The sequence below is a fragment of the Moschus berezovskii genome, chromosome 1 (genome assembly GCF_049115385.1).
Source record: "Moschus berezovskii isolate FMDL1 chromosome 1, NW_MosBer_1.0, whole genome shotgun sequence".
Classification (NCBI taxonomy): Eukaryota; Metazoa; Chordata; class Mammalia; order Artiodactyla; family Moschidae; genus Moschus; species Moschus berezovskii.
This window is the reverse complement of record NC_142460.1, coordinates 119,872,497-119,897,202: the sequence shown is the minus strand read 5'-3', so window position 1 is coordinate 119,897,202 and position 24,706 is coordinate 119,872,497. Positions and strand designations below refer to the sequence as shown.

The 24,706-nt window shown below is 38.8% G+C and overlaps 1 protein-coding gene and 1 non-coding gene across 2 annotated transcripts in view; one reads left to right on the top strand and one right to left on the bottom strand.

Moving 5' to 3' along the window:
- The window catches only part of GPR160 (G protein-coupled receptor 160), a 60,105-nt gene that overhangs the window by 29,666 nt on the left and 5,733 nt on the right, over positions 1-24,706 (top strand). Inside the window, 1 exon segment of the mRNA XM_088839227.1 lies at positions 24,425-24,540. The gene's annotated coding sequence lies outside the window, so the exon portion shown is untranslated.
- LOC129553806 (small nucleolar RNA SNORA40) lies at positions 20,489-20,611 on the bottom strand. Its single transcript, XR_008685524.1, has one exon. It is a non-coding gene; the product is annotated as a small nucleolar RNA SNORA40 (small nucleolar RNA).

Sequence of the window (24,706 nt, the reverse complement as noted above, 5' to 3'; positions counted from 1 at the left end):
CATCAGAAAGAATGCATTTGAATCAGTTTTAATGAGGTGGATGAAATTGGAGCCTATTATACAGAGTGAAGTAAGCCAGAAAGAAAAATACCAATACAGTATACTAACGCATATATATGGAATTTAGAAAGATGGTAACCTGAACCCTGTATACGAGACTGCAAAAGAGACATAGGCATATAGAACAGTCTTTGGGACTCTGTGGGAGAGGGTGAGGGTGGGATGATTGGGGAGAACGGCATTGTAGCATGTATATTATCATAAGTGACCAGTCCAGGTTCGACGCATGATATAGGATGCTTGGGGCTGGTGCACGGGGATGACATGGAGGGAGAATATGGGGAGGAGGGAGGTGGGAGGGGGGTTCGGGAGGGAGAGCACATGTACACCCGGGGCGGATTCATGTCAGTGTATGGCAAAACCAACCAATATATTAATGTAAGGTAATTTGCCTCCAATAAAATAAATTAATAATAAAAAAAAAACATGAATTCAAAAAAGAAAACACTGCACCCCAGTGTTCATAGCAAGCACTGTTTACAATAACCAAAATATAGAAGCAGCTGAGGTGTCCATCAGCAGATGAATGGATAAAGAAGATATGGTATAAGTATACAGTGGAATACTACTCAGCCATAAAAATGAAATCCTGCCATTTGCAGCAATGTGAATGCACCTAGAGGATGTTAATGCTTAGTGAGATAATTCAGAGAAAGACAAATCCTGTATGATATAATGTATATGTAAATCTAAAAAGTAAGACAAATGTACATAGCAAAAGAGAAACATTCACAGATTATAAAGGCAAACTAGTGGTTACCAGTGGGGAGGGGGAAGGAAGGCAGAGCAAGGTAGGAGTATGGCATTAAAAGAGATACAAGCTACTATATATAAAATACATGAACAGCAAGAATATATTGTATAGCACTGGAAATTATAGCCATTATCTCATAATAACTTTTAATGGAGAATAGTCTGTGAAAATACTGAATCTCTGCTGTGCACCTGAAACTAATGTAATATTGTAAATCAACTCTACTTCAATAAAAATAATAAAATTAATCAATGTGAGATGTGTGTTATAGTTTACAAATCCTGAGAGAATGGAAAAAAACCAGTGGGTGTTTATGGCAGTAGAGTAAGCTGGCGTAAGTCTGGAATGCTGTTGTCGATGACTTACAGGACAGCTAGACCCAGGTTGATTGGGTAGGCTATCCCAGATGCTAAAGCTGAAACTCCAATACTTTGGCCACCTCATGCGAAGAGTTGACTCACTGGAAAAGACTCTGATGCTGGGAGGGATTGGGGGCAGGAGAAGAAGGGGACGACAGAGAATGAAATGGCTGGATGGCATCACCAACTCGATGGACATGGGTTTGAGTGAACTCCGGGAGTTGGTTATGAACAGGAGGCCTGGCGTGCTGTGATTCATGCGGTTGCAAAGAGTCGGACACGATTGAGAGACTGAACTGATCCCAGATTGTATGAAGTTGAAAAAGGGATCTTCCTTAGGTGATTGGCCTAGTTTAACTTTGTCAGCAGTAACCAACAAAGCCATAGTTTTAGAAACTACAGACAACTGAGCTTGAGCAATGTCATCATCTGATTATTGAGTCATCCCAAGAGCTCGGGACTGCTGGTGAGGTCTTACTGAGTGCGGGTTTCTGACTGGTACTTTCCAGATCATTGTATGCTTAAACCCCTTCCTTTGCTTAAGAGCAGGACTAAAGTTGAGGATAATCATTGAGAACTAGGAAGCAGTTCAAACGTCCTTTGAGGACTAAGCCTCTTTATAAACATGTTTACTAAGCACTAGTCCCATATATATTAGGACATTTCTGGTGGTGATGCAAACACGAGCTCCCAAATAATATATCCTACTTTTGAACAACTCCCAATCTTATAACCCTCTAACTATTGCTCTTATGAGCGCTTTTCCCATATGTGTTAACTTCTTTAGGTATATTCTTATTTATTGATATCATCCTTAAAATTTGGTGGCAGGGAACTCAAACAGGGGCTCTGTATCAACCTGCAGGGGTGGGGTGGGGAGGGAGATGGGAGGGAGGTTCAAGAGGGAGGGGACATATGTATACCTATGGCTGATTCATGTTGATGTTTGACAGAAAATAGTGAAATTCTGTAAAGCAATGATCCTTCAATTAAAAAATAAACTTAGAAAAATTTTTTTAATTTGGTGTCAAAAGCAACATAAAGTATGGAACTCCTCTCGTCTTAATTATGAACATTGCACTTGTATTCATCTATCTGTTCCCACCAAAATGATAAAGAGATGAATATACATGTGTGGAGTTTGCAATAAATAAGACATAGTCACATTATGAGGGAAGGATATGGGAAAATATACATCATTAGAATGTTAATTTACAAGCAAACCTAGAGCATTGGGTAAAAATTAATGATAGCCTTATGGAAAACTGAATCTCATCAATGTAACCTAATTTTTTCCAGAACATTGTAAGGATCTGGAAGAAACAGGGCACATACATCTTGACTTTCTCATGCTGTTGATTTAATTATGAATAACATAATTAGCAGCAACCCAGGGAAGCATAGTTTAGCTTATATGTTACCACAGTCAGATGGTGGGAAGGTCAGAGACATCAAGGATGTGCTGCTGGTATGGAGTAGCACTTACCAGTTAACCCTTCAGAGGTCAGTCTGGGACCCAGTTTTTTATTAAATAAACTTTAATCTTGTGTATATATTTGTGTGCCAGAAACACTGGAAACAGAAGTCAGAATAACCTGGATAAATTAGGTACTCACAAACTGGACAATGTCAAATGAAGGCTAATTTTGCAAGCAGGAAGTTCACACTGGAGAATGGTTGGTTTTGTGTCTGTTCCTGGCAGAAAGGGCCCCTGGTCAGGGTGAATCACAAGGTAGTTGAACCATTAGTAACGTAATATGTATAAAGTACCACATCTTATAAGCCAGGGCTCTGGCTAAGGATACTTATATGAGGTTGAGAGCAGCCAAAGATACAGTGAAGGCTTACAGTGGATAAAAATTTTGAAATAGAAGCAGGGACATATGCAGCTGGATGGGAAGGATATGAAAAAGAACCAATTGGAAGTATTTTGTATTAAGTAGAATAGGCTAAAATGCTGTAAAATTAGGTAAAAAATACAGTGGCTCAAATTTAGTACAAGTTTATTTCTCTCACGTGAAACAGTCCTAGGTGAGTATTGGCAGCCCACTATGCCCAACTGATAGTAGCTCTGCTACCTTCACCATGTGTCCTTCAGAGTTGCTCTGGTTGCTTATAGAAAGAAGGATGAGTTTTGCCCAGAAATGGCTAACATCACATCTGCCCACATCCCATTGGCTAGAAATCAGTCATATGGCCATTCCTAACTGCATGGACAACTGGGAAATATAGGTCAGCTGTGTGCTTCAGAAAAGAAGAGAGCACAGAATTTGAGAACCAGTAACCATTTCTGTCTTACCTCTGAGAAACAGCAATTGAGTTAACAAATTCTTTTTTCAGTTTTCTTTTTTGATATGGACCATTTTTGAACTCTTTATTGAGTTTATTACAATATTGCTCCTGTTTTGTGTTGTTTTTTTTTGTCCACGAGGCATCTTAGCTCCCTGACCAGGGATTGAACCCATACCCACTGCCTTGGGAGGCGGAGTCTTAACCACTGGACACCAGGGAAGTTCCAACAATAGAGAATTTAATATTAGTTAAACCATCATTCAAGAATTGTCAGCAGTCCCTGTGGATGAGAATATGGCAATATCTGACAAAAGTGTATAAGTAAACATTTACCCTTTCACCTGGCAGTCTCACTTATAGTAATTATTCCAGAGGAAACACCTCCCCAAATCACTTTTGTAGAAAGTAACTGTAAACTAGAAACAAGTGATAAAGGGGGGGTGGATATGGGTGGAGGAAATAACAGTGGAAATGGGACTTTTCTGAGTATCTGTTTTTATATAGTTTTTACTTTGAACCATGTAAATATTTAAATATTCAACTACATAAAGTTAAACAAAAATAAAAACAAATCCTGAAATTTAACATACAAAAAACAACTAATAATCAAAAACAGTATATAAAATTGATTGTTGTTGTTGTTCAGTTGCCCAGTCACGTCCAACACTTTGTGACCCCATGGACTGCAGCATGCCAGACCTCCCTATCCTCACCATCACCTAAAGGCATGGCTTATAGCTTCATTGAGTTATACCAGCCCTGTTCACCATGACAAGGCAGTGATTCGTGAAAGGGATCAACTTGATTATACAACCATAAATATTGTTATTCTTATTGTTCATTCACTAAGTCGTGTCCAACTCTTTGCGACCCCGTGAACAGCAGTGCACCAGGCTTACCTGTCCTTCACTATCTCCCAGAGTTTGCTCAAACTAATGTCCATTGAGTCGGTGATGCTATCTAACCATGTCATCTTCTGCTGCCCTCTTCTCCTTTTGCCTTCAGTCTTTCCCAACATCAGTGAGTCAGCTCTTCATATCAGGTGGCCAAAGTATTGGAGCTTCAGCATCAGTCCTTCTAATGAATATTCAGGGTTGATTTCCTTTAGGATTAACTGGTTTGATCTTCTTGCAGTTCACGGGACTCTCAAGAGTCTTCTCCAGCACCACAACTTGAAAGCATCAATTCTTCAATGCTCAGCCTTTTTTATAATCTAACTGTCACATCCATACATGGCTACTGGAAAAACCATAGCTTTGACTATACGTAACTTTATCGGCAAAGTGGTGTGTCTGCTTTTTAATATGCTGCCTAGGTTTGTAATAGCTTTCCTTCCAAGTAGCAAGCGTCTTTTAATTTCATGGCTATAGGCACCATCCATAGAGATTTTGAAGCCTGAGAAAAAAATCTGTCGCTATTTCCATTGTTTCCCCATCTATTTGCCATGAACTGATTGGACTGGATGCCATGATCTTAGTTTTTTGAATGTTGAGTTTTTTCCATATTTTTACTCTCCTATTTCACTATAAATTTAAAAAAAGAATTAAAGTAACTTTTTAACGAAGTGCTCAAACTCTGTACCCCTAGAAGGATATAGTCAAGGGCACAAGGAATGGGAGAAGAAGTTGCACTTTATTTATATGTTTAGTTGTTGGCAATGGTATCAGTGTAGTAACTTGAAAACTAGTATGTACTGTAGTTAGTATAAGTAAATCAATATCCTAATGTAACTGGGAACCAGGTTGTCACTGGGAGAAGGAAATAAAAATAAGGAATGAGGTAAGAAAGAATCCTGTGATGTTAGCCTTGAAGTGGAGGTTATCAGTATCAACTCCTGATTTAAAAAAAAATTCTAGCCCTGCCCACTGAAAAGGCCTAGACACAAAGACACCTCAGTAATAATGTGCACACCTCTTGCTCCTTTCTAAATGATGTTTCTTTTTTTTTTTTAAGAAACAAAACTAGGGCTTCTTGAAAAAAGTGACTCTGGGTCTGCAGAAGTACATGATGCCTGAGAGCAAATGAGTGCTCGAGGACTGAACATGCCAGGAGGACAGAGTTTCAGATGGGAACTCGGACAGGATGAATGTGGGAAAGTTTAGCTATTCAGAAGAATGATGATGTCACTGGATTTTATCATACTGAGTAAAAACAAATCCACGTATCCATAATAGAAGACCAGGGGAAAATAATTGCCAGTTTGTAAATGCAGAAAAATCACTGTTTTGCAATTCCCAGTATGGTGATTGGTTCAGGTAGTGGATGCTAGAACTAATATCAGTTAGACTTTGTTAGGAAATAGCGTAGTTTTATCAGTCTCAAGGTATTACCACCCTGCTGCTGCTGCTGCTAAGTCACTTCAGTCGTGTCTGACTCTGTGTGACCCCATAGACGGAAGCCCACCAGGCTCCCCCATCCCTGGGATTCTCCAGGCAAGAACACTGGAGTGGGTTGCCATTTCCTTCTCCTATGTGTGAAAGTGAAGTCGCTTTCGACTGGCAGGACTGCAGCCTACCAGGCTCCTCCATCCATGGGATTTTCTAGGCAAGAGTACTGGAGTGGCTTGCCATTGCCTTCTCCTAGAGATCCCTTATTGATTACAAAAGGGAACAGGTACCCCAACAGTAGAGAAATATGGCAGACACCTCCTTCATCAAATGCTCTAAATTCACAGTCAATTCCTATTGACCAATAAGGAGATAAACTGACACAATGGGACATATAGTCTAATGTTCTTACCAAAAATGTTTATCTAATATGGAGGAAACAATTAGACAAATACAGATAATGTAATATTCTATAAGATGATTGCCCTAGAGTCTTCAAAAATAAAGTATCAAAAAGAAAAAAATGGTAGAGAACTATTCTAAACTAAAAGAGACTGAAATGTCGTAAGTAAATGCAATCTGTTATCCCTGATTGGATCTTAGACTTGTTTTTAAAAAGATATAAAGAATAATATTAGGACAATTGGGGAAATTTTAATATGTACTTTGTATCGGATGGTATTATTATGTCACTAATTAATGTTCTGGGTAAACTAATGGTATTGTAACTGTTTAGGAAAATGAGAATCTGATCACAAAATAAAAAATCATGGTAGGGAAAGTGGGAAAATACAAGGAAAACCTATATAGAAATAACCACTGTTAAAATTTGGTATATTTTCATCCGGTTTACATAATTTAAACAAAATTGAATTTTACCATACCTGGTTTTTAATATTGCTTCTTTTTGTTCCATATCATTGTCAGTTCTCCATTTTATTAAATAGACCTCAAAGGTATTGTTTTAAATGGTTATATAATACTGTATATTTTCTTTTTAATTTAAAATAGATTTTCTGTTTTATGAGATTTATTACTGCTTTTCATCCATTCCAACATACCATCAGTTGTAAAACACTATTATTTTATGTACCACTAAAAAGAAGACTACCTTGTCAAATTATGAAGCTAGGGTTTTTTTTTTTTTTTGGTCATACATTTTTTGTATATGCCTAGTTAGGAAATTATAAGCAAAACAAATTTGGTTAAGGTCTTCCTCGAAATTCTTCGCGTCCGCTGCCCAACTTTTCTAAATTGTTTTTCCGTTTAGTCTTCAGTACCTGTGTTCTACAGCGTGCCCCCGCCCCCAGGATAGCCGTGGAAAGCATTGGATGGTGTAGCAGTTAGCAGTGCTTCACTGTCTTTCAGCTTTACTGTCCAAGTGGATGAATTGTATGATACGTCACTTATATTTCAGTATGTTTGTTTTTTTTAATGCTCCATTAGTACGTCTGGAATTTTCTTCCAAGTTGCAAATTCTGATGTTCCCTGATCTGACAGAAAGTGTTAACAGAGAATGTGTCAAACAGCCACCAGAACTTCTCAAATGGTCTTTAAATGGTAGTTGATCAAAACATTGAGTGAGTGTATTTACCGAGTCATGCCACCAGGAATGACTCCTCAGTTCACTCTTGCATGGGCAGTGATAGGCCACAGCTGCCTAACAGTGCTTGTAACATGCTGTCAGCATCCTGCCTTAGAGATATAAAAAGTGTTGGGGAACAATGTGCCCTAAAGTAGGTGAAATACAGTCTTGTCTTTTAAAATAAAATTCCTTCATTTTCATTTTATTTATTTTATACTTATTTTTGTATTTTGGCTGCACTGAGTGGCATGCGGAATAGTTCCCCAACCAGGGATCAAACCTGCACCTCCACAGTGAAAGTGCAAATCCTAACCATTAGGTCACCAGGAAACTCCTATTTTCATTTTATTATTTACCCAAGTAACAAAAAATACATCATTCATAGGATTGTCTAGTTGGGTCACAAGGCAGGGGGAAAAGCCATTTCTCTGCCTGCTTCCTGCAGGTGACCTCATTCCCTTTAGCTGATAGTATTTACATCTGTACCTCTGGTAACATGCTTATACCACAGTTTTCAGTTTAAGCCTCACCTGTTGACTTTCTAAAGGGAAGAAGATTATTTAAGCCTGTTCTGCCTTTGTTGGCAAGCCCCACTACACCATCACGGTACCCATGAACACTTTGCAGATCCCATGCTCTCAATGTAACTGTTACAGTTGAGGTTAGATCAGTACTCCTTGGTAATGTTAAAGTTAAAATGACTGCAAAAGCTACCCACAGCTAACCAGTATAACATGTATAACATGTTCTTTCCTGAACAACCTTTTTGTTTTCCTTCCAATGGTCTTTTTTTCTTCTTTGTTTCTCTGTACTTACAAATTCAACTGCAAACCCTTCCTTATTCTATAAATCTCTTTAAGTACACTCTGAGGTGTTTGGAGTTTTCATCTTGTAGAAATTTCTCCTATAGCCACATGCACTATTCTGGTTTAGACTGTGTGCTTTACACCTGTTGTATCTGATTTCTCCCTCCTAGGGACCCTTCCTCTTTGCTAACGAATACCCTGTTTTCTGGATCCCATGTCTGTCTTTTTCCTAGTTGATTCTCTTGGTTTGATGGGAGTGTGCCTTCCGTTTTCCTCCTGAGAACTTTGTGTGATATAGACATTTTTGAGACTTGACATTTTCTAAAAATAACTGTTTTATATTTACACTTAATTGATTTTATTTAATTGACTTACCTGAGTGGGGAAATTTATTTTTTCCATTAAAGACTTAAGAATTGTGGATAACTTTAGTTTTTTCCTTATACAGTATATTTTTTTTTAGTAATACAGTCACATGGTTAGAATTTTTAATATTTATTTTTAATTGTGGGGTAATTACAGTATTGTGATGGTTTTTGCCATTCATCAACCTGAATAGGCAATAGGTATACATATATCCTCTCCCTCTTGTATCCTCCTCCCACCCCTCTAGATTGTCGCAGAGCGGCAGCTTTGGGTACCCTGTATCACACAGCAAATTCCCACTAGCTATCTATTTTACACATGGTAATGTATAGGTTTCCATGCTATTCTCTCAAATCAGCCCACCCTCTCCTACCCCACTGTGTCCAAAAGTCTGTTCTTTATGTCTGTGTCTCCTTTGCTGCCCTGCACATAGGATCGTCAGTACTATCTTTCTAGATTCCATATATATGCGTTAATATATGATATTTGTCTTTCCCTTTCTGATTTACTTCATTCTGTATAATAGAATCTAGATTTATCCACCTTATTAGAACTGACATGTGTTCCTTTTTATAAGCTGAGTAATATCAGTAAACTCAGATATGTAGATGACACCACCCTTATGGCAGAAAGTGAAGAAGAACTAAAGAGCCTCTTGATGAAAGTGAAAGAGGAGAGTGAAAAAGTTGGCTTAAAACTTAACATTCAGAAAACTAAGATCATGGGATCCAGTCCTATCACTTCATGGCAAATAGATGGGGAAACAGTGGACACAGTGGCCGACTTTATTTTTCTGGGCTCCAAAATCACTGCAGATGGTGACTGCAGCCATGAAATTAAAAAACGCTTACTCCTTGGAAAGAAAATTATGACCAACCTAGACAGCATATTAAAAAGCAGAGACATTACTTTGCCAGTGAAGGTCCATCTAGTCTAGGCTATGGTTTTTCCCATGGTCATGTATGGGTGTGAGAATTGGACTGTGAAGAAAGCTGAGCACCAAAGAATTGATGCTTCTGAACTGTGGTGTTGGAGAAGACTCTTGAGAGTCCCTTGGACTGCAAGGAGATCCAACCAATCCATCCTAAAGGAGATGAGTCCTGGGTGTTCATTCGAAGGACTGATGTTGAAGCTGAAACTCCAATACTTTGGCCCCCTGATGCGAAGAGCTGACTCATTGGAAAAGATCCTGATGCTGGGAAAGATTGAGGGCAGGAGGAGAAGGGGACGACAGAGGATGAGATGGTTGGATGGCATCCCCGACTCGATGGACATGGGTTTGGGTGGACTCTGGGAGTTGGTGAAGGACAGGGAGGCCTGGTGTGCTGTAGTTCATGGGGTTGCAAAGAGTCGGACACGACTGAGCGACTGAGCTGAATATTCCACTGTGTGTATGTACTGCATCTTCTTTATCCATTCATCTGTCAGTGGTCATCTAGGTTGCTTCCATGTCCTAGCTATTGTAAATAGTGCTGCAGTGAACATTGGGGTACATGTATCTTTTTCAGTTATGATTTCCTCAGGGTATATGCCCAGTAGTGGGATTGCTGGGTCACATGGTAGTTTTATTCCTAACTTTTAAAGGAATCTCTATACTGTTTTCCATAGTGGCTTTATCAGTTTGCATTCCCACCACAGTGTAAGAGGGTTCCCTTTTCTCCACACCTCTCCAGCATTTATTGTTTGTAGACTTTTTGATGATGGCCATTTTGATCAGTATGAGATAAAACCTCATTGTAGTTTTGATTTGCATTTCTCTAGTAATGAGTAATGTTGAGCGTCTTTTCATGCGTTTAGCCGTCTGCATGTCTTCTTTGGAGAGATGTCTTTTCAGGTCTTCTGTCCACTTTTTGATTGGGTTGTTTGTTTTTCTGGTATTAAACTTCATGAGTTGCTTGTTTATTTTGGAGATTAATTCTTTGTTTGTTGTTTCATTTGCTTTTATTTTCTCCCATTCTGAGGGTTGTCATTTCACCTTGCTAATATTTTCCTTCATTGTTTTCCTTCACTTAAAGCTTTTAAGTAGGTCCCATTTGTTTTTGTTTTTATTTCCATTACTCTTGGAGGTAGATCATCGAGGACCTTGCTGTGATTTACATCAGAGAGTGTTCTGCCTGTGTTTCCCTCTAAGAGTTTCGGGTCTTACATTTCGGTCTTTAATCCATTTTGAGTTTATTTTTGTGTATGGTATTAAGAAGTGTTCTAACTTCATTCTTTTACATGTAGCTGTCCATTTTTCCTAGCACCACTTGTTGAAGAGACTGTCTTTTCTCTATTGTAAAGTTTTGCCTCCTTTGTCAAAGACAAGGTGTCCATGGGTATGTGGATTTATCTTTGGGCTTTTTATTTTTTTCCATTGGTCTATATTTCTGTTTTTGTACCAGTACCATATTGTCTTCATGACTGTGGCTTTGTAGTTTAATATGAAGTTAAGAAGGTTGATTCCTCCAGTTCCATTCTTCTTTCTCAAGATTACTTTGGCTTTTTGGGGTCTTTTGTGTTTCCATACAAATTATGAAATTATTTGTTCTAGTTTTGTGAAAAAAATACTGTAGGCAGTTTAATAGGGATTGCATTGAATTTATAGATTGCTTTGGTTATAAGTAATTTTCACTATATTGATTCTTCCAGTCCAGGAATATAGTATATCTCTTCATCTGTTTGCATTGTCTGATTTCTTTCATCAGCATCTTATAGCTTTCTGCATGAAGGCCTTTTGTCTCTTTAGGTAAATTTATTCCTAAATATTTTATTCCTCTTGTTGCCTGTTGCCATGGTGAATGGGATTGTTTCCTTAACTTCTCTTTTTGATTTTTCATTGTTAGTGTGTAGGAATGCAATGGATTTATGTGTTAATTTAATATCTTGTGACTTTACTGTATTCATTCATACTTTAGTGATTTTCTGGTGGCATCTTTCGGGTTTTCTATATAGAGAATCAAATCATCTGCAAACAGAATTTTACTTCTTCTTTTCCTATCTGGATTTTTTTAATTTCTTTTTCTCCTCTGATTGCTATGTCTAGGACTTCCAAAATTATGTTGAATAATAGTGGGGAGAGTGGGCACCCTTGTATTGTTCCTGATTTTAGAGGAAATGCTTTCAATTTTTCACCACTGAGGATAATGTTTGCTTTGGGTTTGTCATATATGGCCTTTATTATGTGAGGTATGTTGCTTCTATGTCTATTTCTGGAGAGTTTTTTTTTTATCATCAGTAGGTGTTGAATTTTGTCAAAGGCTTTCTCTGCATCTATTGAGATGATCATATGATTTTTATTTTTCAATTTGTATCACATTGATTGATTTGCATATATTGGAGAATCCTTACGTCCCTGGAATAAAAACCACTTGATCATGATGTATGATCATTTTAATGTATTGTCGGGTTCTGTTTGCTATAATTTTGTTGAGGATTTTTGCATCTATGTTCATCAGTGATGTTGGCCTATAATTTTCTCTTTTTGTGGCACCTTTGTCTGTTTTTTGGTATCAGGATGATGGTGGCCTCATAGATGGGTTTGAGAGTTTTCCTTCCTCTGCAATTTTATGGAAGAGTTGAGCAGGACAGGTGTTAGCTCTTCTCTAAACTCTTGGTGGAATTGGCCTGTGAGTTTGTTGGAAGATTTTTTATTACAGTTTCAGTTTCTGTGCTTGTGATTGATCTGTTCATATTCTCTGTTTCTTCCTGGTTCAGTTTTGGAAGGTTATACTTTTCTAAGAATTTGTCCATATCTTTCAGGTTGTCCATTTTATTGGCATATAGTTGTTCATAGTAGTCTCATATGATCCTTGGTTAGGAGAATTTTAATAGTAGGGAAAGTGTATTAAAGTCTCCATCCCATCATGACCCCATCTGACAAGTTCCTGCCCATGTTATCATTGTTTTTTGACTTCTTAAGTGTCTTTCCATGATTTCTTTATGCATATGTGGAACTATGTGTTTTGTTTTGTTTCTTACCACTTTTACACAAATGGTGATGTGTTCTGTGCACTGTTCTGTATCTTGACCTTTTTCCTTAATAATGTGTCTCAGAGACACGTCCATGTCAGTATCTGGAGAGTTTCTTTTTAAAAAATAACTGCATAGTATTGCATTGGATGAATTTATTTAACTGTTTCCTTGTTGATGGATATTTAGATTATTTCCGTTCCTTTGTTATAATAAATAATCTTATAGACATTATTTCATGCATGAAAGTGAATCTGTAGGATATATCCTTAGGAGTGGAATTGTTGGCTCAAAGGACATACACATATGTTTGCAACTTTGATAGATATTTTCAAATTGCTTTCTAAAGGAGTTTTTCTAGTTATACTGCTACAAGTCTCACAGATATACACTATTGACAAATTTGGGAGGGTGCCTATCTTTTTAAGAAATAGGATAGTTTAAATTTCTGGTTTTCTGTATGAGTGATGTTGATACCTTTTCATATATTAGCTCATTTTCCCTTTTTGTGAATTGTCTCTTCCAGTCCTTCGCTCTTTTTACTATTTCACTGTTGGACTTCTGATCTTTTCTCTGGTTGATTTGTAAGAGATTATATTTTATCTTTTTTTTTTCCAATTTGTTGTTTTCTTTTAATTTTTCCTATAGTTTTTATGTCAGAAAGTGTTGTTATTATTTAGTTAAATTTAGCAATCCATTAAAGGTATTTCTGGCTTCTGGTTGTTGAAGAGACTGATCCTAGGCCTTGTCTATCCATCCTTTAAAAATTAGTATTTCCATCTGCTAATTCCAAACTCCCCCTTCCCTTCGCCACCTCCCTGCCCCCTTGGCAAACAGAAGTCTATTCTGTTTGTCTGTGAGTCTGTTTCCATTTCATGGATAAATTCATGTATGTCGTATTTTAGATGTCATATATGTGATATCATATGATATTTTTCTCTTTCTGACTTACTTCAGTTAGTATGATAACCTCTATGTTCATCCGTGTTGCTGGAAATGCCATTCTTTCATTCTTTTTTACATTTGAGTAGGCTTTCTTGCATTTCTAAAAAGTAGTTTTATCACCCAAGTGTTTGTCCCTGGAGACTTTAGTCTTACGCTTTCTTTGAAAAGTATTTGAGAGGTCTTTCACGTCTCAGTTTCACGACTCATCTGTATTGTTGCACGTATTGGTAGCTCCTCCTTTTTATTGCTCAGTGGTGATCCACTGCATGGTCTCCCACTCTTGTTTATCCATTCACTCATTGATCGAAATCTGGATTGTATCCAGTTTTGTGTCCTTTGCATTTCTTGCCAATTGGCAGCTGGATCCAGAGATTTGACAGACTCAGGTTCAGCCTGTAGAAGGCACAGAATGTTTGGTTCCTCTCCGGCTGTGACAATCACAACCATAGGTGCTTAATGCCAGCATCTGTTAATTCATGGGTGGAATTTCAGGTCTACAACTTATTTTTCATTTATAAGTTGGAACACTCTGAAGAGCTGCTTCCCCTCATCTTCTATTTGGTTACCCAGTGGTACGCCTCATATAAGGCAGCGTAAATCCTGTATTTTTTCCCTTAATTTACCTGTTTTCAAGGGATCCATTCTATCCCTTAATTCTTTGTATAAAATTTGTTTTCTCTTAGGAAACTGGTTATCTTCTCTTCTGTAATCACTGTTTCAAAATTTCTGATGTATCTCAGCACAGGTCTGTTTTCTTCCATCAAGGTGGAAGGTTTTCAGTCTTGAAAAACTTTCAGTTCTGGAGAATGGTACACCGTTTTCTTCCCTGAGTCCCTTCTTTCCAGTTTATTCTTTTTCTGTGACTCCTGTTGTCTGGATTTCCCACCTGCTGGATTTGTTTTCTGTTTTCTTATCCTTTATCTTTTTGTTCTACATTTTCTGGGAAATTTCCTGAACTTTATTTTCTAACTCTACAGCTCAGCTTATCATTTCTGCCGTCAGACTTTTATCTTCCAGGAGTGATTTCTTTCCTGTGGTGGTTGTTAGAAATAGCTTCCTCTTTTTGTTTTGTGAATGCAGTACCTTCTCCCTGAAAACAGTGAGTTTTTAAACGTTTTCTTCTAGCACTGTGTCTTTTTTCTACAAGTTATTTTTTTTTCGTCTGCTTGTGGGTTTCACTTTTCATTGTAGAGATTTTCTTCAAATGTCTGAGAATCCGTGGATGTCTGGTCATACTTATGAGTTGAGCATAATCTGGGAAGTTTCCTTAAGTGTCAGTGTCTTTACTCTTTCTTCTTGAATTGATCCCTAGAGAAGGATGTTTGGATCTTTATGTTTTGTGAAAATGGTATTCTTGCAATCTAAATGGGGAAAAGAAGACTGGGGAGGTCTCAACTTTTAATGTGCATAGTTTTACTCAGCCTGGTAGCCCTTCATCTTCAACTCTTGCCATAGTCTAGAGACTCTGTGTTCCCCATACCGGAGAACACCTCCATTCTTACTCCACAGTTTGGGAGAGACTGTTACCTGATGCATTGAATTGGGGAAGGAATCTCGGATCTGTTTATTTCATTTGCAGGTAATCCTCTTGTTTCTAGCCCCATCTTCGCATCCCTTTTCAAAGCTACTTGGGCCAACAATTCCTAAGTCTTTTGGGGCCCTGCGGTATAAATTAGATTGCCACTGTGCTTTCTCTGTTGCTGGCATTCTTCAGTCTATTAACAGTATATGTGACTCATCTGAAGATTTTATTAAAAATGTCGATTGATTCAACAGCTCCAAGTTGGAGCCTGCGATTCTGTATTTATAATAAGCTCCTTGCTGCTGTTGTTTAGTTGCTAAGTCATGTCTGACTTTTCGCAACCCCATGGACTGTAGCCCGCCAGGCTCCTCTGTCCATGGGATTTCCCAGGCAAGGATACTGGAGTGAGCTGCCTTTTTCTTCTCCAAGGGATCTTCCCAACCCAGGGATTGAACCCGAGTCTCCTGCTTGGCGGGCAGATTCTGTTCAATTGAGCCACCTAGGAAGCCCATAGCAAGCTCCAAGGTGATGCTTATGTTCCTGTTCCTGTTTTCTTAGAAAGGAAAGAAACAACTTCATTGGAGGTTGTATCATAGTTTATATAGCCAGTATCCTATTGCTGAATATTTAAATTAATTCTAGATTTTTACTTTTAATATTGTGAGATGAAAGCGTTAAAAATAAAACATACCCATTTCCATGTTCGGTTTGAATTTTGGAAGACGTATATTAACTTGTTGAACCACCACCTCAATCCAAATAAATTACATTTTCATCTCTACAAAAAAGTTCCCTGGTGCCTCTGCCCCAGCCTGGCCCTAGGTTTCTACTGATAGTCTGTCTGACCCTATAGATTAGTTCTGCTGTTCTCTAATTCCATATAATTGGAATTATACAGTCTGTACTGTTTTGTGTTAGGATGTTTTCTTTCAGCATGCTTTTTTCAATTTATCCCTAAGCCACTCCAATACTCTTGCCTGGAGAATCCCATGGATGGAGAAGCCTGGTGGGCTGCAGTCCGTGGGGTCGCTAAGGGTCAGACACGACTGAGCGACTTCACTTTCACTTTTCACTTTCACACATTGGAGAAGGAAATGGCAACCCACTCCAGTGTTCTTGCCTGGAGAATCCCAGGGATGGGGGAGCCTGGTGGGCTTCCGTCTATGGGGTCACACAGAGTCGGACACGACTGAAGTGACTTAGCAGCAGCAGCAGCAGCATGTATCTGTACTTTATTCCTTTTTATTGCTGAAAAGTATTCTACTGTCTATCTATTCTACTATTCTAATTTCTATCCATAAAAAGTATATTCTATGGGTATACTACTGTTTAGGTGGTACTGGTGGTAAAGAATCCACCTGCCGATGCAGGAGACAGAAAAGACTTGGGTTCGATCCCTGGGTCTTGCCTGGAGAATCCTGTGGACAGAGGAGCCTGATGGGCTGTGGTCCATAGGGTTGCAAAGATTCAGCCATCACTGAAGCAACTTAACACATAGTTTATTTATCCGTTCTCCTGTTGATGGATGTGTGGTGTGGATTTTGGAGCCATGGTGAATCAAGCTGCCACACATGTTTGTGTCCAAGTCTCTTTTTGTGGACATATATCTTCATTTTTCTTGGGTAAATACCTGGGAGGAGGATTATTGGATAAAATGGTAATCAAATGTTAACGTTGTTAAGAAATCTGCAAACTGTTTAAACACTTTCAGGTTGTTCTACATCCTTGTCAACACACATATTGTCAGTCTTTAAATTTTAGCTCTTCTAGTGGGTATGCAACAGTATCTCATGTTTTCTTTGTTTTCTGAACAGGTCTGTTCAGATCTTGCACCCATTTTTTGGCAGGCTAATTATCTTAGAGTTATAAGAGTCTGTTTTCATTCTGGGTCCAAGTCATTGATAAGATAACTCTGAATATCATCTCACTGTAAAGTCTGTAGCTTTTGTGTTTCTTAACTATGCTTTCAAAGAGAAGTAAATATTTGCTTTTTAACTGAGTCCAGTTTATCAACCTGTGTGTGCATGAGCACACATGCACGTGCTGAGAAAGCTGTGACTACTGTAGTGGATGTCCAGGTGTGTTTCAGTCACTGAGTCGTGTCCAGCTCTGTGTGACCCTGTGAACTGCAGTGTACAAGGCCTCCCTGTCCCTCACTATCTCCTGGAGTTGGCTCAAACCATTGAGTCCACTGAGTCAATGATGCCATCCAGCCATCTCATCTTCTGTCGTCCCCTTCTCCTCCTGCCTTCAGTCCTTCCCAGCATCAGGGTCTTTTCCAGTGAGTCAGCTCTTCACATCAGGTGGCCACCTGATACTGGAGCTTCACTGTCAGTCCTTCGAATGAATATTCAGGATTGATCTCCTTTAGAATGGACTGGTTGGATCTCCTTGCAGTCTAAGGGACTCTCAAGAGTCTTCTCCAGCACCACAGTTCAAAAGCAGCACTTCTTCGACGATCAGCTTTCTTCACAGTCCAACTCTTACATCCATACATGACCACTGGAAAAACCATAGCTTTGACTATTCAGGACGTTTGTCGGCAAAGTGATGTCTCTGCTATTTAATACACTGTCTAGGTTTGTCATAGCTTTTCGTCTAAGGAGCAAGAGTCTTTTAATTTCATGGCTGTAGTAACTGTCCACAGTGATTTTGGAGGCCAGGAAAATTGTCACTGTTTCCACTTTTTCCCCATCAATATGATATGAAGTGATGGGACCAGATGCCATGATCTTAGTTTTTTGAATGAGTTTTAAGCCAGCTTTTTCACTCTCCTCTTTCACTCTCATCAAGAGGCTCTTTAGTTCCTCTTCGCTTTCTGTCATTAGAGTGATATCATCATATCTGAGTGTTGGTATTTCTCACCGCAGTCTTGATTCCAGCTTGTCACTCATCCAGCCCAGCATTTCTCATGATGTACTCTGGATGTAAGTTAAATAAGCAGGGTGACAATATATAGCCTTGACATACTCCTTCCCCAGTTTGGAACCAGTCCATTGTTCCATGTCCAGTTCTAACTGTTGCTTCTTGACCTGCATACAGATTTCACAGGAGACAGGTAAGGTGGTCTGATGTCCCCATCTCTAGGAATTTTCCACAGTTTGTTGTGATCTACACAGTCAAAGGCTTTAGTGTAGTCAGTGAAGCAGAAGTAGATATTTTTCTGGAATTCTCTTGCTTCTATGATCCAACAGATGTTGGCAATTTGATCTCTGATTTCTCTACCTTTTCTAAATCCACCTTGAACATCTGGAAGTTTTTGGTTCACATACTGTTGAAGCCTAGCTTAAAGGATTTTGAGCATTACCTTGCTCGCATGTGAGATGACCGCAGTTGTATGATATTTGAACATTCTTTGGCATTGCCCTTCTTTGGAATTGGAATGAAAGCTGACCTTTTTCAGTCCTGCAGCTACTGCTGAGTTTTCCAAATTTGCTGGCATATTGAGTGCAGCACTTAACAGCATCATCTTTAGGATTTGAAATAGCTCAGCTGGAATTCTATCACCTCCACTAACTTTGGGTCCCCCCCAAATTCTTATCTATCTGAAATGCAACTTTATTTGGAAATAGGTTTTTGCAGGTGTAATGAAGATAAGGTCATACCAGAATAAGGACGGCCCTGAATGCAGTGACCAGGGTTTTACAAGAAGAGGAGAGGACACGCAGAGACAACACAGGGGAGATGTCTGTGTAAAGATGGGGGCAGAGACAGGTGTTATGCTGGCACAAGCCAAGGAATGCCATGAGTCTCCAGAAACTGGAAGAGGCAAGGAAGGATGCTCCTCTAGAGCTGTAAGGAAGCACAGCTGTGCTGAAACCTTGATTTCAGATTTCTGGCCCCCAGAACTAACTGTGAGAAAATTAATTTCTGTTGTTTTGACTACCCCATGGTAATTTTTTATGGCAGCCCTTGGAAACTAATACACCTACTGGGATCACAAAGGTCTTCTGTTTTCTTCTACAAATTTCAGCTTCACTTCTACATTTAGTCTTATGATCCATTTGGAGTTTATTTTTGTGTATGGTGTGAGGTAAGAATTAAGGTTAATTTTTCCCATATGGATATCCATGTTCCACCACCATTTTTAGAAAATACTATCCTTTCCCTTCTTAATTAACTTGTCTTTTTGTTGAGAATCATCTGACCATAAGTGTGTGAGTCTACTGGATTCTCTTCTGGTCCATTGGTTTATAGGACTATCCTTACAGAAATGCTGCTCAGTTGTGGCCGACTCTATGTGACCCCAATGGACTGTAGCCCTCCAGGCTTCTCTGTCCATGGAATTTTCCAGGGAAGAATACTGCCATTTCCTGCTCCAAGGAATCTTTCCAACCCAGAGATCAAACCTGTGTTTCTTGTGTCTGCTGCATTGGTAGGCGGATTCTTTACCACCGGGAATCCCATCCTTAGGCTAATGCTGCTGCTACTAAGTTGCTTCAGTCGTGTCCAACTCTGTGCGACCCCATAGACCACAGCCCACCAGGTTCCTCTGTCCCTGGGATTCTCCAGGCAAGAATACTGGAGTGGGTTGCCATTTCCTTCTCCAATGCATGCATACATGCTAAGTCACTTCAGTCGTGTCTGACTGTGTGTGACCCTGTGGACAGCAGCCCACCAGGCTCCTCTGTCCACGGGATTCTCTAGGCAAGAATACTGGAGTGGGTTGCCATTTTCTTCTCCCCCTTATGCTAATACTCCCTTTATTTCTGTACCTCTATAACAGTTCTTAAAATCAGGTAATGTAAGTTCACCAACTTTGTTCTTAAAAATTATTTTGGCTCTGTTGGGCCCTTTACATTTCCATATAAGTTGTAGAATCAGCTCGCCAATTTCTACAAAAAACTTGCTGAGTCTTACAAGCCATCATAAATGTCTTCACTGGTTTAGATCTTCTTTAATTTCTTTCTGCAGTGTCTTTATAAGTGTAAAGGGCTTTTTAAATTACGTGTGACTCAGTACCTTTTTGAGGAATTTAACACGTTCTGATTCCTTCACTGCCAGTCACCATAGCTCCTCCAGTGTTGGAGTCATAATCTGCAAGATCGCCCTTTTAAAAAGAGCTTTTGCCCAGTCCACAGTTGTCAGTCCAGAATTCTTTGAGGTCACCTTCTTTGATCTCCAGTGGGATATGGACACACTTCAAAAATTCCCCACCTGTAACCTTTGGGATCCAGTTTTCTCAAGCAGTTTATCTTAGGACCATGTTTAGGGTCAGAGGAGACAGATCTTATTGGTTCTTAATTTTGCACACCCTCTAAACATGCATAAAGTTGAAATCATATTCACTCCTAAGCTATCACATCCTAGGACAGATCACTTTTGAAGTACAGACATTGTGTTCTCAAGATGAAAAGTCTTAAAAAAGCCATCCTTGTTTCATGTCAACACTAAAATTAGAGTACTAAATCAATATAATCATTTCCCTCATAGTTTGTGCTTTTAAATTATCAATTCTATAATCCTGGAAGCAACCTTTGTGTGTATCAGAACCCACATTACTTGAATCTGTTTTAGGTATCATGTTCCTTCTTATCTGTATCAAAACTGATATGCTGAACATATCAGTTGCAAAAGAGGATTTATTTTTGTACTGGTCTATAAGTTTTTGTCCACAAATGATACAAAAGCATACACAAGTACTATTTCTGAGTGTTTAAAATATTCAGAATACTGTGCTTGCATGTGGTTTGTTAAACTTAGCCCTACATTTTTCATATTTTTAATGCTATGGCAAGTGTGATTTCATTTTCCAATATCACTGGTATATAGAAATTGATTAAAAAAATAATCTGCAACCTTGCTAAATTCACTTATTTTAGTAGCTTTTACTGCAGACTTTCTAAGTACATGATCATATCACTCATGATTAAAGACAGCTTTACTTCTTTCCTATATGCATGCCTTTTATTTCTTCTTAATGACTTCTGTGTTAGCTAAGATCTCTGATGAAATGTTGAGGAGGGTTGGAGGGTGGACATCCTTGGATGGCTCCTGATTGTAGGGGGAAAAGCACCACTCTTTCAGCATTTGGGTTTTTCATTGGTGCTTTTTATCTGGTTGGGAAGTTCCCTTCTCTTTGTTTTTGTGAGAGTGTTTTTTTTATCATGTTGGGTTTTTTAAGTGCTTTTTCTACATCTATTCAGATGATCATATAGTTTTTCTCCTTTATTCTGTTAACATGATGAATTACATTGATTTTCTAGTGTTAAACCGAGATTGCATTAGCTATGATGTATTAAGTCATATTATTATTTTTGTATATTAATGAATTTAATTTCATAGCATATGTTTTGTTAAGGAGTTTTGCCTCGTATTCTTGAGGGATGATGCTTTATAATTTAGTTTTCTTGAAATGTCTTTGTTTTGGTCTTGTAAAATAAGTTGGAAGGTGTTTCTCTCTTCTGTTCTCTTTGGTATTTCTTCCTTAAATGTTCGGCAGAATCCATCTGTGCAAACATCAGAGCCTAAAATTTTCCTTGTGGGAAGGTTTTTAAGTACAAATCAGTTTCTTTAATAGGAATTTTTAAAAATGTGTTTATATATTTATTTTTGGCTAGGTTGGGTCTTCGTCACTGCACAGGCTTTTCTCTAATTGCAGCATATGGGGGCTACTCTCTAGTTGTGGTGCGAGGGCTTCTCATCACAGCCGCTTCTCTTGTTGCCAACATCAGGCTCTAGAACATATGGACTCAGTAGTTGCGGCTGAATGCACTCTTGACTGGGCTTTAGTCGCTATAGCTCCTGTGCTCTGGAGCTTGCTCCTCAGCACATGGGATCTTCCCAAATCGGGGATTGAACTCGTGTCTCCTGCATTCGCAGGTGAATTCTTTACCACTGAGCCACCAGGGAAGCCCTATGAGCCCTATTTTTTTAAGGGATCTTTTTGAATGAGTCTTGGTAGTTCATGTCTTTCCAGAAATTTGTCAGTTAGTTTCATCACAGTTGTCTCATTTATTGGAATAAAATTATTCTAAATAGTCCCCTATTATCTTTATAATGTTTGTAGGATCTGTACTGAGGCCCTCTCTTTCCTAATTTTCATAAGTTTCTTTCTCAGTTTAGTTGGAGGTTTACAGTTTTGTTTTAGTTTTTTTGTTTGTTTCAAAGAACCAGCTTTTGACTGTTTTTTCTGTTGTGTTTTAAAGTTTCTGTTGTTTTCTGCTCTTTATGATAGCCTTCCCTTGGTTACTTTGGGATTTACTTTACTCTTTTTTTTTTTGCCACACTGTGAACCATGTGAGATCTTAGTTCACTGACCAGGGATTGAACCTAGACCCTCAGCAGTAAGCGTGCAGAGTCCTAATCACTGGACTCCAGGGAGTTCCCTTACTTTTCTTTTTCTTAAGGTGAAAATTTGGGTCGCTGAATCAAGACCTTCTCTTCCACTATAGGCAAATATAAGAATGTCGGAACAATACAGTGCAAAAGCAGTTAGTTTAGTGGAAATTAAAACTGAATTTTTATTTTCCTTATTTTCTTATATTTGCATTGCTGCTTTTCAAAATTCTTTTTTCTACTATAGATTTATAAATTCTGATAATGTAAATAATACATGAAGTTCCTTAAGGAAATGTTAACGGTCCAGAGAATTACAAGGCATTTTAAGTGTCAGGATAGGCCATAACATATAATCATAAATCCTTCCAGCTTGACATAACAGACTGTCTTCTTGCTTACACTGTCCATCCATTCTGAATCCCCAGGGGCTTTGCTGCTCTGCCCCACACAGTCACTCAAGGACCGAGGCTGACAGGTTCCACTGTGTTGAGCTGTACCGTCTGGAATACATGGAATTCCCTGTGGCAGGAAGAGTACCGTGAGGGACTCTGCTCCGCTCCTATGGGTACCAGTAATCTGCATAGTCACTCTTACTTGGAAAGCTCATTCACATAAATTAGATCCCCTTCTACATTTCCAGTTGTGAGCTGAGCCATAACTGGGGCTTCCTGAAGAGTTTTGAAGTCATCCCAGGGAAATGTGCTGGTTAACCCCCGAGTGTTTCCTCATAGGAAAAAATGCCTACTTTTCATGATGCTTGTAAGAGTTAGGAAAAAAGTCTGTGAAAACGCTGGACAAGGCTTAATACATTATTTCTCCCACAGGCTTTCTTCATTCAGGAGGTTCAGCAAATCCAGCTACAGGCTAATCTCATTTTCTGTATAACAATAGACCAGAATGTTAGCTGTGCTCATCTTCCCATCCTGTTAATGCAGACGGTTTTGTTAAATTTTTCTGATATTGCGTAACAGTCATTTGATTGTAATAATGCTATGAAGTTATATACCTTTTTTGTTTTACTCTCAAACTTTCATTAATGTACAGCAGACTTTACAAAAGCTACATGTGTGATATAGCAGCTGATTTTTATAGATGAGAATTCAGCCGCCTGCTGTTGAGCCAGATACTGAAGTAATTTGTGAAATGTGAGAGTGCAACTGTGCTCACTCAGTTTTTTTGTTTGGGAAAAGAGTAATTTTTCACTTAAAAAAAAATGTTATGTTAACACGGAACAAGTGTCAAAAGGTCCTGAAACAAAACAATTTGAGAACTGCTAGTTAGGCTCTGAACCTGTGGGTGAAGGATTCCTGTTATCCACACTTGTATCTGAGGGTCTTTGGTGACTTCATCCAAGTATCAGGGTCTTCCAGCAGTGATGCAGAACCCACCTGCCAGTGCAGGAGACCCAGGAGACTCAGGTTCAATTCCTAGGCCAGGAAGACCCCCTGGAGGAGGAAATGGTAACCCACTCCAGTATTCTTGCTTGGAGAATCCCATGGACAGAGGAGCCTGGTGAGCTGCAGTCCATGGTGTCTCAAAGAGTTGGACATGCAGAAATAAAAACACCAATATGGTATATTAATGCATACATATGGAATTTAGAAAGATAGTAACGATGACCCTATATGCGAGACAGCAAAAGAGACACAGATATAAAGAACAGACTTTTGGACTCTGGGAGAAGGTGAGGGTGGGATGATTTGAGAGAATAGCACAGAAACATGTCTATTACCATATGTGAAATAGATCGCCAGTCCAGGTTCCATGCATGAAACAGGGCACTCCAAGCCGGTACATTGGGACAACAACCCTGAGGGATGGGATGGGGAGGGAGGTGGGAGGGGGGTTCAGGATGGGGGACACATGTCCACCCATGGCTGATTCTTGTCAATGTATGGCAGAACCCACTACAATATTGTAAAGTAATTGGCCTCCAATTAAAATAATTAATTTCAAAAAACATTAAAAGTCAGACATGACTGAGCACATGTGTGCACACACACACAATCTAAGTGTCTCTTTTCTTCCTTTTGCTGGAAAAAAGATTATAAACAGTTACTTGCTCTAATCCCACAAATAGTTTTTTCTAAGCAGAGATCTGGAGGCAGTTGCACTGAGCTGCAGTTATTTAGATGGCTATTAATGATGGTTATTTTTTGTTTTCTTTCACACACAGCTTATTTGCATGGCTTTTTGGTGTGCCAGGAACCAAAAATAAGATAATTAAAGGCAGTGAAACTGAAGTAAAATAGGAAGATCATCAGCCAAGAAGGGCCTATTGGAGAAAGCAGAGTAAGTATAATGTGTCATTAAGAATTCGTTGGGTTGTATTAATACATGGAAAAGCAGAGATTGGGTCAGTGAAAAGAAATAATGTTTTGTTTCTCTCAGGCCTAGCCTGCTAATACTTCTAAACTGGCCAGATCACACAGCAAGCCCAAAGATGCCTTGTAAAGGA